We start from the raw sequence: 14,892 nt of genomic DNA, 5'->3' as shown, positions 1-14,892 counted from the left end.
TTACTTTCTTCGGGATAGAATCAGCCTTTCTTTGTGTCCCATCGCTCTTTATTTCCCCTGTGCTTGTACTTACCATGTTTCATTTTAATTCTCTCTTAAAGAGTTGTAGTCCTTGCTTCTTGAAGGTTCTTGCTGATGGAAGAAAATAATTACTTAGCATCTACTAAATACTGTTTTTGGTGTCAGGTAAGTATTCTCCTTACCATAAGCTGCTTTCTTATTAAAAGCAACAATAAAAATATAACCACCTGAATTGAGTCCTCGATTCCAGGTAGTGTGCCAAGGGATATTTGTGCATATTATCACTTAATATTCATAGCAACTTTATGATACTGTTTTTATGAATACTTTTCTTTTTAAAACCAGTAAGGAAATGGCAGTAACTTATTCAAACTTGATAACTAGTAAATGGAGCAGTTGGAATTTATCCAGGTTAGTTTGAGCTTGCCTGGGTTACTAATTTAAGGTGGGGAAACCTCCCTGAGAGTACCCAGCTAGAGGCAGAAGAGCCAGGCCAGTGGGCCAGTCTTTGTGCTTTGAACCCTCTGCTCCTCCTGTAGTTCTTGACACTTGGTTCATTGAATGGAAGGAGGCCTTTTTGGTGTCAACATGATTATTATTTTACGACTTAGAGAAGCGACTCATCCAGGGTAGTATAGTTAGGAAGAGGCTGAGCAGAAGCTTAACACACTAAAGTGAGTTCAGCAAGTCACAGATACCTCCTCCATACTATGAGAGACTTGGATGAACCTGGGATTCTGATCATCATTTATGACATTGTTTCAAGTTCCTGGGGTAGTTTTTGAGACTGATGTGAACATTCAGAACCTGAGCTGAGTGGGGACTGTAAGCAGGTCTCATGGAGCTGCTATATTGCTGTGCCTGTCACCGGTGGCATTTGAATCCATGTCTTGGTATCTGCCAAGTAGCTTTTTGGTCTTTGGAATTAGGAGATTTCAGTCAAACGTTTGGTACTTAGTCCACAAAAGGACATTTGGACGAGGACTCAATAGCACTTGGCAGCTGATGAAGGAAGGAGATGTTTTCTCACCTAATTTTCACAAGTGGTTTCCACAGCCTCACCTTCAAACCACTTGCCAAACACAGCTCTGCCTGCGGAGGGACTGGAAAAGAAAATGCAATTAACCCCATATGTTCTGTTTAGAAGAGCATCTGAGTGGCATCTTAGAGCCAGAGTCTCATATCCCAGGACTTTCTGATGAGAGGGTCTGATGATTTCCTTTTCCTAGGAATTTAATAAGCCCAGGACCCATCTGTCTAGCAAGAGTCTGATGTCAGCAGGAACTCAGATTATTGGTTCCCGGTTTTGCCCCATGGCGGTGCTACTAAATCCGTCTTAGGAGAGCTTGTTAGCCTGTGGCTGGAGCTTCGCTCTGCCTGAGCTTCTTGGGAGTGGGCAGTTGTTGGCTCTTCCCCAGGGTGCAGCCGGCCTTGGGATTTCACTGGATGCTGAGGACAGAGAGGGTCCCTGTGCAGGTGATGGGGCTTCACCGATTGTCACCTTGCCCATCGTATCCCTCTGATGCACTTGCTGCTAGCTGCCAGCATGATAATATACCCTGCTCAGGCATGAGGGGAGGATGCTTTGAACAGTTTATCTCCTGCATGATTCATCAGGGCCCTGCTTCCTGATCCACTCCCACGCTCCCCTAACCCCCACCCCCCACAATGTGATCAGCAGGACTAACAAGGCATTCGCTTTGAAAGAGGTGGAGATCAGAGGGCGAAATTATTAACCTCCACGTCAATTGTAATTAATGCAGCAAGCCACCTGGATATTTAGTAACTGGAAATGAAATCAATTTGCGTTTTAAAATTTAATTTATATACAGCCGGTATGATAAATCAGTGACCCATCGCTAGGTAACTCACTGCTCTGTAGTTTGGAGAAGAATTTCTGTCCTCATTGTTGTCTGGGTATTTTGCAGCTTCAGAAATGAATCCAGAGCTGTTGGCCTGTCAGGAAAGGGCAGGCTGGTGTAATGGCTTTGAAAAATCTTGACTCTCACTGCAGCTTGGATAGGAAGAGGCAACGTGATTTCTGTATTTTGTTTATAGCTGTTTTCATTTAATTCATGATTCCCTCCCTCCCCACCCCACAGTGGAAAAAAAATAACTAAATGTCTAATTTGGTTTGAGTGAATGTCTGATTTGAGCATTTAAACAGAGCCTTCAAGGAATGCTCAGCCTTTCTAGGAAAAAAATGCTTTGAATTTCAGATTGCCTGCATGTTCCTCCTGCTTCTCTTCCCCCCAAAAATGGCATCTGGTGTAAGGGGAGGCATTCAGTGCCTGGACGAGGGGCCGTGGCTCCTAGGACCTCATGGGCGAGGGGAGGAGCTGGGTCCTTGGTTATCAGGGCTGTGTTCTTAGGTTGCTGACTCTGTTTGGGCTCCCCTGCTTCCGGTGTCGCATCTTGAATGTGGCTGGTGTGGCCTGGGGCTGGTTCCCTGGCTGACCTTTGACCCTCAATGGCTATGGTCCTCACACACAGGCCCTTGACAGGCCCTGTCAGTCAACGCAGCCTCAGTGCCCTGCTGGAAGGGGAGGTGGCTTGAGAGAGTGAATCAGGAGGGCCCTCCTTACCCCCTCCTTGCCGTGTGGCCACACTGATGTGGCCTGGCCCTAGGTTGGTGCAGGCAGCTTGAGACTGTTTTTGTTTTTGTTTTTCCTAGAAATCCATGTAAGGAGCCAGGGCCATGCCTCCTACTCCGCTTGGTTTCCTTATTCTGTGCCGAAGCTCAGAGAAGGAAGTGAGACCTACGTCAAACAGCTCTACCCTCCCGCCCTCCCCTTCCCCCACCTTCCAGGCTGGAAAGGGACGTATCCTTGGTCCCCTCAGCTCTGCTCTATGACAGTCTCCTCTGCCGTGGGGTAGCACGCATTGGCTTTCCTGCCTGGGTGAAAGGTGTTAGTTGCTCAGTCATGTCTGACTCTCTGTGGCCCCATGGACTGTAGCCCTCCAGGCTCCTCTGTCCATGGAATTCTCCAGGCAAGAATACTGGACTGGGTTGCCATTCCCTTCTGCAGGGAATCTTCCTGACCCAGGGAAATTCTGGCAGGCAGAATTCTTTACCACCTGAGCCCTGGGTAGAGGGGCATAGAATCCAAATGACAGCGGGTCTTTCATGCGTTAGTGACATCCAGCCTTGGTTCTTGGTAATTAAAGTGAGAGCACGGATGGGTTAAGGGGATGGGGTGGAATGGGGAACATCAGCTTTCAAGACAAAAGCCTGGCCTCAAGCCTACTGTTTTGCTGTGTAGCCTGGTTTCTGAAAGCCGTGAAAGGAAAATTATTCTTGCCATTCCTTTTTTACTATTTTGATAAAGATTCTGCCTTTTGTGTAGCTGGGAGCCTCCCGGGGCCTTGGGCAATTCTAGAGTGATGACGGCATCTTCAGAAATCTAGAAGAAAAAAGCACATGAATGATTTTCAACAAAATTTACCTTCATTAAAACAGTAACGTGTGAGATTTGGTTACATGTTCTCATCTGACTCTAGTTCGCAGAATGTGGATTCTCAGTCAGCAGCATTTAAGAAGCACCAACAGTAACTTGCGTGTGTCAGAGCATGTGAGTGTGTGTGTGTGAGAGAGAGAGAGAGAGAGAGGACAAGTGGCATTTATGGAATGAATAGCATGGGAGAGAATATCAAAGATACAGAAAATTTGGGATTAAACGTGCAGATAGGACACAAAAAATTAAAATGTTTAAAAGGTGACACATAAGTGAGTGAGATTAATATCATCCCAACTTAATACAGGAGTTCTGAGGGAAGATGGAACAAAGAAGTGATTGGAGTTAGATGTATTTAATTATATACAGACTTCTTAAGTGATTTGGGGATGAGACTTGAAGGTAAGCTTATTCATCCATCTACAAATAAAAAAAATCCATAAGGATTAGGTGATGGGAGCTGAAGATTTTGGTGAAGGAAACTCAACCTGATTTTCTGAAGACGCACGTAAAGGGGGACCTATAACCTCCCCAGAGCAGTGGTTCTCAAACTTAATAGCACAGTGGATTTACCTGGAGATCTTTAAAGAATACTGATGCCTTGGTCCCATTCCCAGGGTCTGGGGTTGTTCTAAATGGATTATAAAAATGTCCTTCAGTATGTACTGGGTTGAATTGTGTCCCCTCCCAAATTCGTGCTCTTCCCGGAACCTCAGAATGTGACGGTGTTTGTAAATAGCGTCACTGCAGGTGTCGTTAGTGAAGATGAGGGTATGCCGGCGTGAGGGTGAGCCCTTACACCACCATGACCGATGTGCTCATAGAAAGAGAAGAGGCCCAAAGACACGTGTCCACAGAGACACAATGACGTGATGAGTCACAGGAGCAGTGCCACATAGGTAACCAAGGAAGTAGAGTTGAAGTCATGCATCTGTAGATGCCAAGCAATGCCACGGATTACCTCCAGCCGCCAGGAGCTAGGGGAAGGGCATGGAACAGGCTCCCATTCAGAGCCCTCCAGAAAAACATTTAAAAAATAATTTTATTTATTTACTTGTAGCTGTGCTGGATCTTTGTTGCTGCGTGGGCTTTTCTCTGGTTGTGGCGAGTGGGGGCTGCTCTCTGGTTGCGGAGCTCAGGCTCTAGGGCATGTGGACGTCAGTGGCTGGGGCTCCTGGGCTCTAGAGCACAGGCTCGGAGGTTGTGGCACATGGACTTGCTGGGATCTTCCCAGACCAGGGATCGAACCCGTGTCTCCTGCCTTGGTGGGCAGATACTTATCCACTGTGTCACCAGAGAAGTCCCAGGTGAAGTCTTCTAGCCTGCAGAACTTGAATGATTGTCCCTACCACATTTAATGCAGCAGAGAGAAAGCAAGACAGACTGGAAAAGTTTGGGGATCAGTCTACGCAGAGGGCAGAATCTTGGTCCCCGAGGATTTGACTTCTAGCCTCCAGAACTGTGAGGGAATGCATTTTCGTTTACAGCCGTCCAGTGTCATACTTTGTTACAGCAGACCTAGGGAGCTGATACAGGTTATTGCAGGGTGCAGCCCACGTTGTCAGCCGTGGCCTAGATTGCAGAGCGCAGTGAGTGCCCAGTTGGTGTCAGCTGTTGTCATCACCCCGAAGCACATAGCCCTGGCTGTATTCAGGAGTCTGCTGAACCCGAGAAAAGCATCTCTGGTAGTGTTTGGTGCTCTTTGAGAGGAGTCTTATGCAACCTCTTTCTCAGAGGATAGGCTACCATAGTGAATCAGGAGGAAGCAGTAGATGTGGTTGCAAGCAGGGGAAGGAGGGAGGGAAGGGATAGTCAGAGAGTTTGGGATGGACACGTACACACTGCCGTATTAAAATGGAAAACCAACAAGGTCCTGCCGTAGAGCACGAGGATCTCTGCTCAGTGTCACGTGGCAGCCTGGATGGGAGGGGAGATTGGGGGAGAGTGGATACATGTCTGTGTATGGCTGAGTCCCTTTGCTGTTCATCTGAAACGGTCACAACGCTGTTAATCAGCTATACCCCGATATAAAATGTTAAAAAAAAAAAGAGAGAGAGGAAGCAGTAGATTTGACCGCTGTGAGGGGAGCATGGCATGTCTCTCTGCCTTGAAAAGCCCACCCTTAACAGTCTGGATGGCATGGGCTCCAAGTCAGTGGGGTTGGCTCCGGAGGAGGGGTGTGGCATCTACTCTTTTCCTGCTCGTGTGGATGGACAGTATCTAGGGCTTTGAAGCCATACAGCATGTGACCTATCGCCTAAAACCTTGACCTCCAGTTCTTAGGGTTAAAGAGCCTTCCCAAGCCAGGATGCCCAGCTGTCCTGGTTTGTCTGGGACTGAAGAACTTCCTAGAATGTGGGGTTTTCATCACTAGAATTGGGACAGTTCGAGGCAAATTGGCTGGATGTGTCACCATACAGAATCCTTTGATTGTTTTCCTCGGGGACTAAGATTCTGCCCTCTGCATAGCATGACCTCCCAAACTTTTCCAGTCTGTCTTGCTTTCTCTCTGCTGCATTAAATGTGGTAGGGACAATCTTTCAAGAATTGCGTGCTTGTTAAGAATCAGTACTTTGTCCCCTAGATTGATCTGACCCCACTCTCCTGATGACGGTAGGATTCACCATTTGCAAGGAGTCTCATGCTTCTGGAATCTGTCTGATGAGATCCTTGGAAGCCTTTTCTTTCTCACTGCTCATTAGCATCAACTTGCTATCAGCATCTCATCTGTTTTTACTCAAATAATTATTAATTTCTACATCTGCTTATACTCATGCCTTCCAGTTATCCACTGAAAATGGGAAGAAGACAGATTTCTGTATCAGTGGATTAGTTGTCAGTACTAATGGCATCTGTGGGGAACTCACAAATTGTGCATGTGTGTGTGTGTGCAAGTGTGTGTGAGCGTGTGCACACTTGGATGGTGGGCACGTGGGTGTAGGGAAGAGAGAAAGGAAGGTGGGAATGCAGTGCAGAAGACCATCTGTTCCTTGTAGCCAATTTTAAGTCTTTCCCCCGTTCCTCCAGTTATTTCATCCTCCCCTGGTTATCATTGTCTGAACAGTGTTGGATGTTTCTGATGTACCGAACTGTCAAAAACAAAACCAAAAATGACTCCTGTTTTCCATTTTTCTATTCTTTAAGATACATAACCAACAGTTGGGATGGTAGACATCATAAAAGCTGAAGGAAGTCCATATCCTATTTCATATTCACTGTAATTTCCCATGCTTTCTTCCTATTTATTTGATCTGTAGCTTTGAGAAAATCAGTCACCTCTCTGGTTATCAATTGCTTTGTAGTAAAATGTTAGTCAAAGCACAGAGCCCCAGACCTACTGAAATATTTGCAAAATGTGCTTTTGATCATGTAGGTTGTAGAATCTTTTTTATATCATTCTTCTGTTCAAAGACCTAAAACAGGAGCTGAGAAAGTCCCATAGCCTATAAAATAAAATTTAAATTACTTAATATGTTATTCTCTATCCTATAGAATCTGGATTCTGAAAGCCTGAGCTATTTATTATCTTTTGCTTCTTTTGACCTCCAACATATACTGAAGTGATTTTAGTTACTTTCACTGAGTATCCGTCTTTTGCATTTGTTTTAGAATCCCTTGACAGATGGACTTTTACCATTAAAAAAATTCCCAACACCCGGCAGCTGCTTTGCACCTAGTAAGTATTCAATAAATGTTAAGTTACATTGAAACTTTTTCTGGATATAGAAATACTTGAAAAAGTATAAATAGCTCATGAATTTTAAAATTTATCCCAAACTTATTTCCAGTCTTTGGAGAAGCATTTACTATTTCACCAGCAAGCATGATGTTAGCTGTGGGCTTTTCATAGATGCCTTTTAACAGAAAAAGAAAATTCCTTCTATTTCTAGTTTGCTAAGTTTTTGTTAATGAATGAATGTTGGATTTGTTAAATGCTTTTTCTGGACCAGTTGTGATGGTCATATGATTTTCTCCTTTATTTTGTTGATGTGGTGAGAAATTGATTTTTGATCATTGAACCAGTCTTGCATTTCTGCACTAAATAGTCAATTTCTATTATTCTTCTTATATATATCTCACAAATAGTATTAGTTTATAATCTTCTTTTCTTGTAATGTCCATTTCAGGTTTTAGGATCAGGCTTATGCTACCTTCATAAAGTGAATTGAGAAGGAGAGTTTTAGGTTAATAGAGAAGTTGCAAGGATATAACAGGTAATACCTATATACACAACACCCAATTTCTCCTGTTGTTAACAACTTACACTGCTAGGGTATGTTTGTCATAGCTAATGAACCAGTACATGTACATTATTATTATTAACTAATGTCCATTATTTATTCACATTTCCTTAGTTTTCACCTAATATCCGTTTTCTGTTTCAGGATCCAATCTAGAATACCACTGACATTTAGTTGCCATATCTTTTTAGACTTTTCTAGAGTCTGACAGTTTCTCAGAGGCTCTTTTATTATAGTTTGTTTTTTATTGTATTGACTTTTGCTCTTAATTTCCTTCTTTTTTAATTTTCTTAAGTTTATTTTTAATCTTTTAACTTTTTAAAGTGAAAATAATTGATTTTTAAACTTTTATTTTCTAATGTAAACATTTAAAACTATAGTTTCCCTCTAAGCCTTGTCTCAGCTCCATCCTACAAATTGATTTATTTTTTATTACTGTTGAGTTATAAATATTTTCTGATGTCATTTGTGATTTCTTTTTTGACCCATGGATTATTTAGGAGTGTCCTGCTTAATTTACAAGTAAAGTGGGAAGATTTTCAAGTTATGTTTCTGTCATTCTTGAACTTACGGTGATCAGTGTGTGTTTAAAGCATATATTCTGTGTATTTTAAGCACTCAAAATTGTTTTATGGTCTAGCTTGATGAATGTTCTGTGTGCATTTGAAATGACTGTGTATTTTGAATTTGTTTGGTATAATATTCTATAAATATCAGTAAGACTAAGTTGGTTTGGTATTATTGTTCCAATCTTCTAAATCCTTGTTGAGTTTCTCTACTTCTATCAATTTACTGAGACAGGGGTGTTAAAAACTCCAGTCATGATTGTGGATTTGTTATTTCTCTCTTTAGTTCTGCCAATTTTCTTCTTATTTTGAGTCTCTGTCATTAGGAGCATATGATTTATAGTTGTTTTGTCTTTTTGATGAAATGACTCTATAATGAGCTTTATCTCTAATAATATTTCATGGCTTGACATCTGCTCTGATATTAATGTAACCACATCTGTTTCCACCCTTTTTCCTTCACTTCTTTGTTTCTATTACAGTGTTTCTGATTTCTAGCATTTCCTTACAACTTTTTCTCCGATTGTCTGTTTCTGTGCTTATATCACCCATCCATTCTTGCACTCGTCCACTTTTTTCCACTGAAGCCCTTAGCATGTTCATCATAGTTGTTTTAAATTCACAATCTGCTATTTCCAAGATCCCTGATGTGTTTGCTTCTGGTTCTGATGCTTGCTCTGTGTCTTCAAACTGTGTTTTTTTAAACCTCTGAGTATGTCTTGTAATTTTCTTTAGGTGGCTGGACATGATATACAGGGTTAAAGGAACTGAGATAAATAGTACTTTAGTGTGAGTTTTTATGATTGGCTGGCTGGGGGTTCCGTCATGTTCATTGTTTACTGTAGTTGTGGGGTTGGAGGATCAGATTTCCTCTGGTGTCTTTGTTTTTGTCTCCCACATTGCCTTTTCCTAGAGGCTTCTTCTTAAATAAGCTCTGAGGTGTGTGGTTCTTTCAGTTGCATTGCCCTGTTGTCAGTAGGAATCCTCTTGACCTGGTATAAGGTCAAGTGAGAGTGGGGGAGTGAGAACATTCTATAATCCTACAATTAGGTCTCAGTTTTTTAGTGAGCGTGTGCTCCTGGGCTGCCACCTTTACAAGTGCTTTTTAGTTTAGTTCCAACACGAACATGTGGGTGAGCAGGAAAGCTAGAGGGAGGAGGATGGAGTTGGGTATTTCCCTTCTCCCAGGTGAAAGACCAGAGGCTGGAACTGGGTGTTTCCCTTTCCCATGGATGGTTAAGCTCTGGGAGAATCTCAGCTGGTTAGATTCTGAAAAGACAGCCTGTTGAAAGCTGACCTTATTATGAAGAACAGAATGCTCTAGGACGTATTTCAATGTGACTACTTTTCCCCCTTCCCTGCCAGGAGCAGGAGGGAACTTTCTTCTGATCTCCCTTGGGAGGACCTGATAGATCTCCAGGAGGTAACACTTAAAAAAGTGTGGTGACTACCCCAGGATGGCCCTCCCTTCCCTGGAGTTTTTATCTCTCTGACTTGTCTACACTGAGCCTCCAGCAATTTGTCAATTACACTTCAGGATTTCCTACCTGAATACTGGTTCCCATGGAGGTTTCTGCTCCTGGAATTCTCCAGTAAATTCCAATTCTCTGTATCCACCTATCTATTTCTCCAATTCTGAGGGACTCTGTGTTCCCTGTAACCTCAAATATCTAATGGATGCATGAAGAGCTACTGATTTTCAGTTTGTCCAGCTTTTTTCTTGTTGTGAGAACTCCTTACATACTAGACCAAAAGCTGGAAGTTAAAACCAGTTTTTTTTTTTAATTGTATAGAATTTCTTATTATTTTCAGTAGAATTGTTAGTTGGATGCAAGCTAGCACATCATTACTAGTGATCAGTAACCTCAAGTATTGTTTTTTAGTGATAATTTTTTTTATCATATTACTATTCCATTGTTCATTTTAACCAGTGTCCTATTATTGGATAATCTGTTTGGCTCATTTTTTACCATCATAAATACAACTTAATGTCTTTATACCTAATGTTTAATTTTTAAAAGTCATATCCTAAGATAAATGCCTTGATGTGAGGTTGCTGGGGCAAAGATAAGCATATTTTAAGATTTTTGTTATGTTGCAAGTATTCTTCAAAAACTTCTACCAAGCTATGTTCTCAAAAGCAGTATATGAAAATGTCTGCTTTTCTGTACTTTACCCAGTAGTGGATATTATTATTTTTATACTTAGTAATTTAAAAAGCCATAGTATCGTATATGCATTCTTTGATTACTATTGAGGATAAATGTTTTTTTACCTGCAGTTTTTCATTTTCTTTCTTTTTAGGCCATTTGTTGAAATGCAGTTTATGGTTATCTCTTCATAACAAATTGCTCAATTAGAATTTTTGTTGTAAGGATAGGTTCAGAACATAGTTCAGTTGCTCAGTTGTGTCCGACTCTTTGCGACCCCATGGACCACAGCATGCCAGGCTTCCCTGTCCATCACCAACTCCTGGAAATTGCTCAAACACATGTCCATTGAGTCAATGATGCCATCCAACCATCAGACCAGTCAAGTCCAATTAGTTGGGTTTTGTCTGAAGACTGCTCATATAGGCTAAGAAAGGAAAGGTGCATAAAAGTGCAGCCTTGATGTCAACCTGGAGAGAGCCTGGCCTGGCTGACTGGTAATGACTCAATCCCATGCAGTTTGCCTTTTGAAACTCATGCCTTGAGAAAAGTAGAGATAAGAAACAGAAAATGTTGGCTGAAATGATCATTCTCCTGAGCCAAATAATCAGTTTAGAAAGTTCCTGCAGACCTGTTGCTAAGAAAGAATCTGGAATATTCACTTTCTAACAGCCACTTCAGTGTGGCAGTCCCAGACCCCTTACATATCCCCCCTCCCTTTTTTTTTTTTTTTTGATGTGAACCATTTTTAAAGTCTTTACTGAATTTGTTACAATATCACTTGTGTTTTATGCTTTTGGTTTCTTGGCTGCGAAGCATGTGGGATCTTAGCTCCCCGACCAGGGGTTGAACCCATACCCTGTTTCAGTTGGAAGGTGAAGTCTTTTTTTAACCACTAGATTACCAGGGAAGTCCCTACATGCCCTTTTTAAAATTGAGAAAATAAACCATTTACATCTTTTAAAGTATTTAGGAACTTTGAAGAGCCAGGGCCCTTAAATTCATGATGCTATGGTAAGAACAGTTTTGGGGAAGGAGACCTGGCAGATAAAGGACTGTGAGCCCTCAGATTTATTTCTGTTTGCAACTGGGAATCAGGTCACCTGGCTCAGTCAGTCTTAGATGTCAACACTAATAAATGACAGTGAGAAAGGCCTCATACTCTCAGATGAATTTAAAAGATGCTTCTTCTGGAAAATGCATGGAAGGTTGCAGCCTTGTTTGAATGATTGTGAATGAGAAAGGGCTCATTACTCCCGGGAGGGCAGATGAATGGGTCGTTCTGGGAAGCAAGTAAACAGGAAGAAGTCAGGGATTAAAGATTTCATGGCAGGGAAAGCTGAAGAACAGAAATTATGAATGACCCTGGCACATGGATGTGAGAGTCAATCAATCCTCCTTTTCTAAATTGAAGTGTAGTTGATTTACCATGTTGTGTTAGTTTCAGGGGTACAGCAAAGTGATTCATTTATATATATATGTTTACATATATATATACACACATATATCTATACACACATACATATATGTTCTTTTTCAGATTTTTTTACATTATAAGTTATTAGAAAATATTAAGTATAGTTCCCTGTGCTATACAGTGCAACCTTGTTTATTTATTTTATATATAGTAGCATGCATACTGGAGAAGGAAATGGCACCCCACTCCAGTACTCTTGCCTGGAAAATCCCATGGACAGAGGAGCCTGGGAGGCTGCAGTCTGTGGGGTCGCAAAGAGTCGGACACGACTGAGCGACTTCACTTTCACTTTCTACGTTAATTCCGGACTCCTAACTTATCCCTCCCCTTCCCTTTCCTCCTTGGTAATCATAAGTTTGTTTTTTATGTCTGTGAGTCTGTAAATAAGTTCATTGTGTTATTTTTTTAGGTTCTGCAAATTAGTAATATCATATTTGTTTTTCTCTGTCTGACTTCACTTAATATAATAATCTCTAGTTCCATCCATGTTGCTATAAATAGCATTATTCCATTCTTTTTATGACTGGGTAATATTCCATTAGGGTTTCCCTGGTGGCTCAAATGGTAAAGAATCTGCCTGCAACACAGCAGACCTGGGTTTGATCCCTGGGTTGGGAAGATTCCCTGGAGAAGGAAATGGCAACCCACTCCAGTATTCTTGACAGGAGAATTCCATGGAAAGGGGAGCTTGGTGGGCCCCAATCTGTGAGGTTGCAAAGAGTTGGACATGACTATGCAACCAACTAATGACTATGCAACTAATATGCCCAATATGCTACTGGAGATCAGTGGAGAAATAATTCCAGAAAGAATGAAGAGACGGAGCCAAAGCAAAAACAACACCCAGTTGTGAATGGGACTGGTAATGGAAGCAGGGTTTGATGCTGTAAAGAGCAATGTTGTATAGGAACCTGGAATGTTAGGTCCATGAATCAAGGCAAATTGGAAGTGGTCAAACAGGAGATGACAAGAGTGAACATCGACATTCTAGGAATCAGTGAACTAAGATGGACTGGAATGGGTGAATTTAACTCAGATGATCATTATATCTACTACTGTGGGCAGGAATCCCTTAAAAGAAATGGAGTAGCCATCATAGTCAACAAAAGAGTCCAAAATGCAGTACTTGGATGTAATCTCAAAAATGACAGAATGATCTTTGTTTGTTTCCAAGGCAAACCATTCAATATCACGGTAATCCAAGTCTATGCCCTGACCAGAAACGCTGAAGCAGCTGAAGTTGAACAGTTCTATGAAGACCTACAAGACCTTCTAGAACTAACACCCAAAAAAGATGTCCTTTTCATTATAGGGGACTGGAATGCAAAAGTAGGAAGTCAAGAAACACCTGGAGTAACAGGCAAATTTAACCTTGGAGTACAGAATGAAGCAGGGCAAAGGCTAATAGAGTTCTGCAAAGAGAACGCACTGGTCATAGCAAACACCTTCTTCCAACAACACAAGAGAAGACTCTACACATGGACATCACCAGATGGTCAACACTGAAATCCGATTGATTATATTCTTTGCAGCCAAAGATGGAGACGCTTAAACAGTCAGCAGAAACAAGACCGGAAGTTGACTGTGGCTCGGATCGTTAACTCCTTGTTGCCAAATTCAGACTGAAATTGAAGAAAGTGGAGAAAACCACTAGACCATTGAGGGATGACCTAAATCAAATCCCTTATGACTATACAGTGGAAGTGAGAAATAGATTTAAGGGGCCAGATCTGATAGACAGAGTGCCTGATGAACTATGGATGGAGGTTCGTGACCTGTACAGGAGACAGGAATCAAGACCATCCCCAAGAAAAAGAAATGCAAAAAAGCAAAATGGCTGTCTGAGGAGGCCTTACAAATAGCTGTGAAAAGAAGAGAAGTGAAAAGCAAAGGAGAAAAGAAAAGATATACCCATTTGAATGCAGAATTCCAAAGAATAGCCAGGAGAGATAAGAAAGCCTTCCTCAGCAATCAGTGCAAAGAACTAGAGGAAAACAATAGAATGGGAAAGACTAGAGATCTCTTCAAGAAAATTAGAGATACCCAGGGAACATTTCATGCAAAAATGGGCTCACTAAAGGACAGAAATGGTAGGGACCTAACAGAAGCAGAAGACATTAAGAAGAGGTGGCAAGAATACACAGAACTGTACAAAAAAGATCTTCATGACCCAGATAATCACGATGGTATGATCACTCACCTAGAGCCAGACATCCTGGAATGTGAAGTCAAGTGGGCCTTAGGAAGCATCACTACGAACAAAGCTAGTGGAGGTGATGGAATTCCAGTTGAGTTATTTCAGATCCTGAAAGATGACGCTGTGAAAGTGCTGCACTCAATATGCCAGCCAATTTGGAAAACTCAGCAGTGGCCACAGGACTGGAAAAGGTCAGTTTTCATTCCAATCCCAAAGAAAGGCAATGCCAAAGAATGCTCAAACTACTGCACAAATGCACTCATCTCACACGCTAGTAAAGTAATGCTCAAAATTCTCCAAGCCAGGCTTCAGCAATATGTGAACCGTGAACTTCCAGATGTTCAAGCTGGTTTTAGAAAAGGCAGAGGAACCAGAGATCAAATTGCCAACATCCACTGGATCATCGAAAAAGCAGGAGAGTTCCAGAAAAACATCTATTTCTGCTTTATTGACTATGCCAAAGCCTTTGACTGTGTGGATCACAATAAACTGTGGAAAATTCTGAAAGGTGGGAATACCAAACTACCTGACCTGCCTCTTGAGAAACCTATTGCAGGTCAGGAAGCAACAGTTAGAACTGGACATGGAACAACAGACTGGTTCCAAATAAGAAAAGGAGTATGTCAAGGCTGTATATTGTCACCCTGCTTATTTAACTTATATGCAGAGTACATCATGATAAACGCTGGGCTGGAGGAAGCACAAGCTGGAATCAAGATTGCTAGGAGAAATATCAATAACCTCAGATATGCAGATGACACCACCCTTATGGCAGAAAGTGAAGA

At 41.8% G+C, this 14,892-nt stretch overlaps 1 long non-coding RNA gene across 1 annotated transcript in view; it reads left to right on the top strand.

The window, feature by feature from the left end:
• Nucleotides 1-14,892, top strand: part of LOC122687914 — a 91,128-nt gene that overhangs the window by 23,443 nt on the left and 52,793 nt on the right. The window contains exons 2-3 of the long non-coding RNA XR_006339259.1: nt 7,086-7,152; nt 7,604-7,690. This is a non-coding gene — a long non-coding RNA (uncharacterized LOC122687914). The remainder of the gene's footprint in view (nt 1-7,085; nt 7,153-7,603; nt 7,691-14,892) is intronic.

This window comes from Cervus elaphus, chromosome 32 (genome assembly GCF_910594005.1).
Source record: "Cervus elaphus chromosome 32, mCerEla1.1, whole genome shotgun sequence".
Classification (NCBI taxonomy): domain Eukaryota; kingdom Metazoa; phylum Chordata; class Mammalia; order Artiodactyla; family Cervidae; genus Cervus; species Cervus elaphus.
Note: the sequence above shows the minus strand (reverse complement) of the source record. Positions and strands in the feature narration are given on the sequence as shown.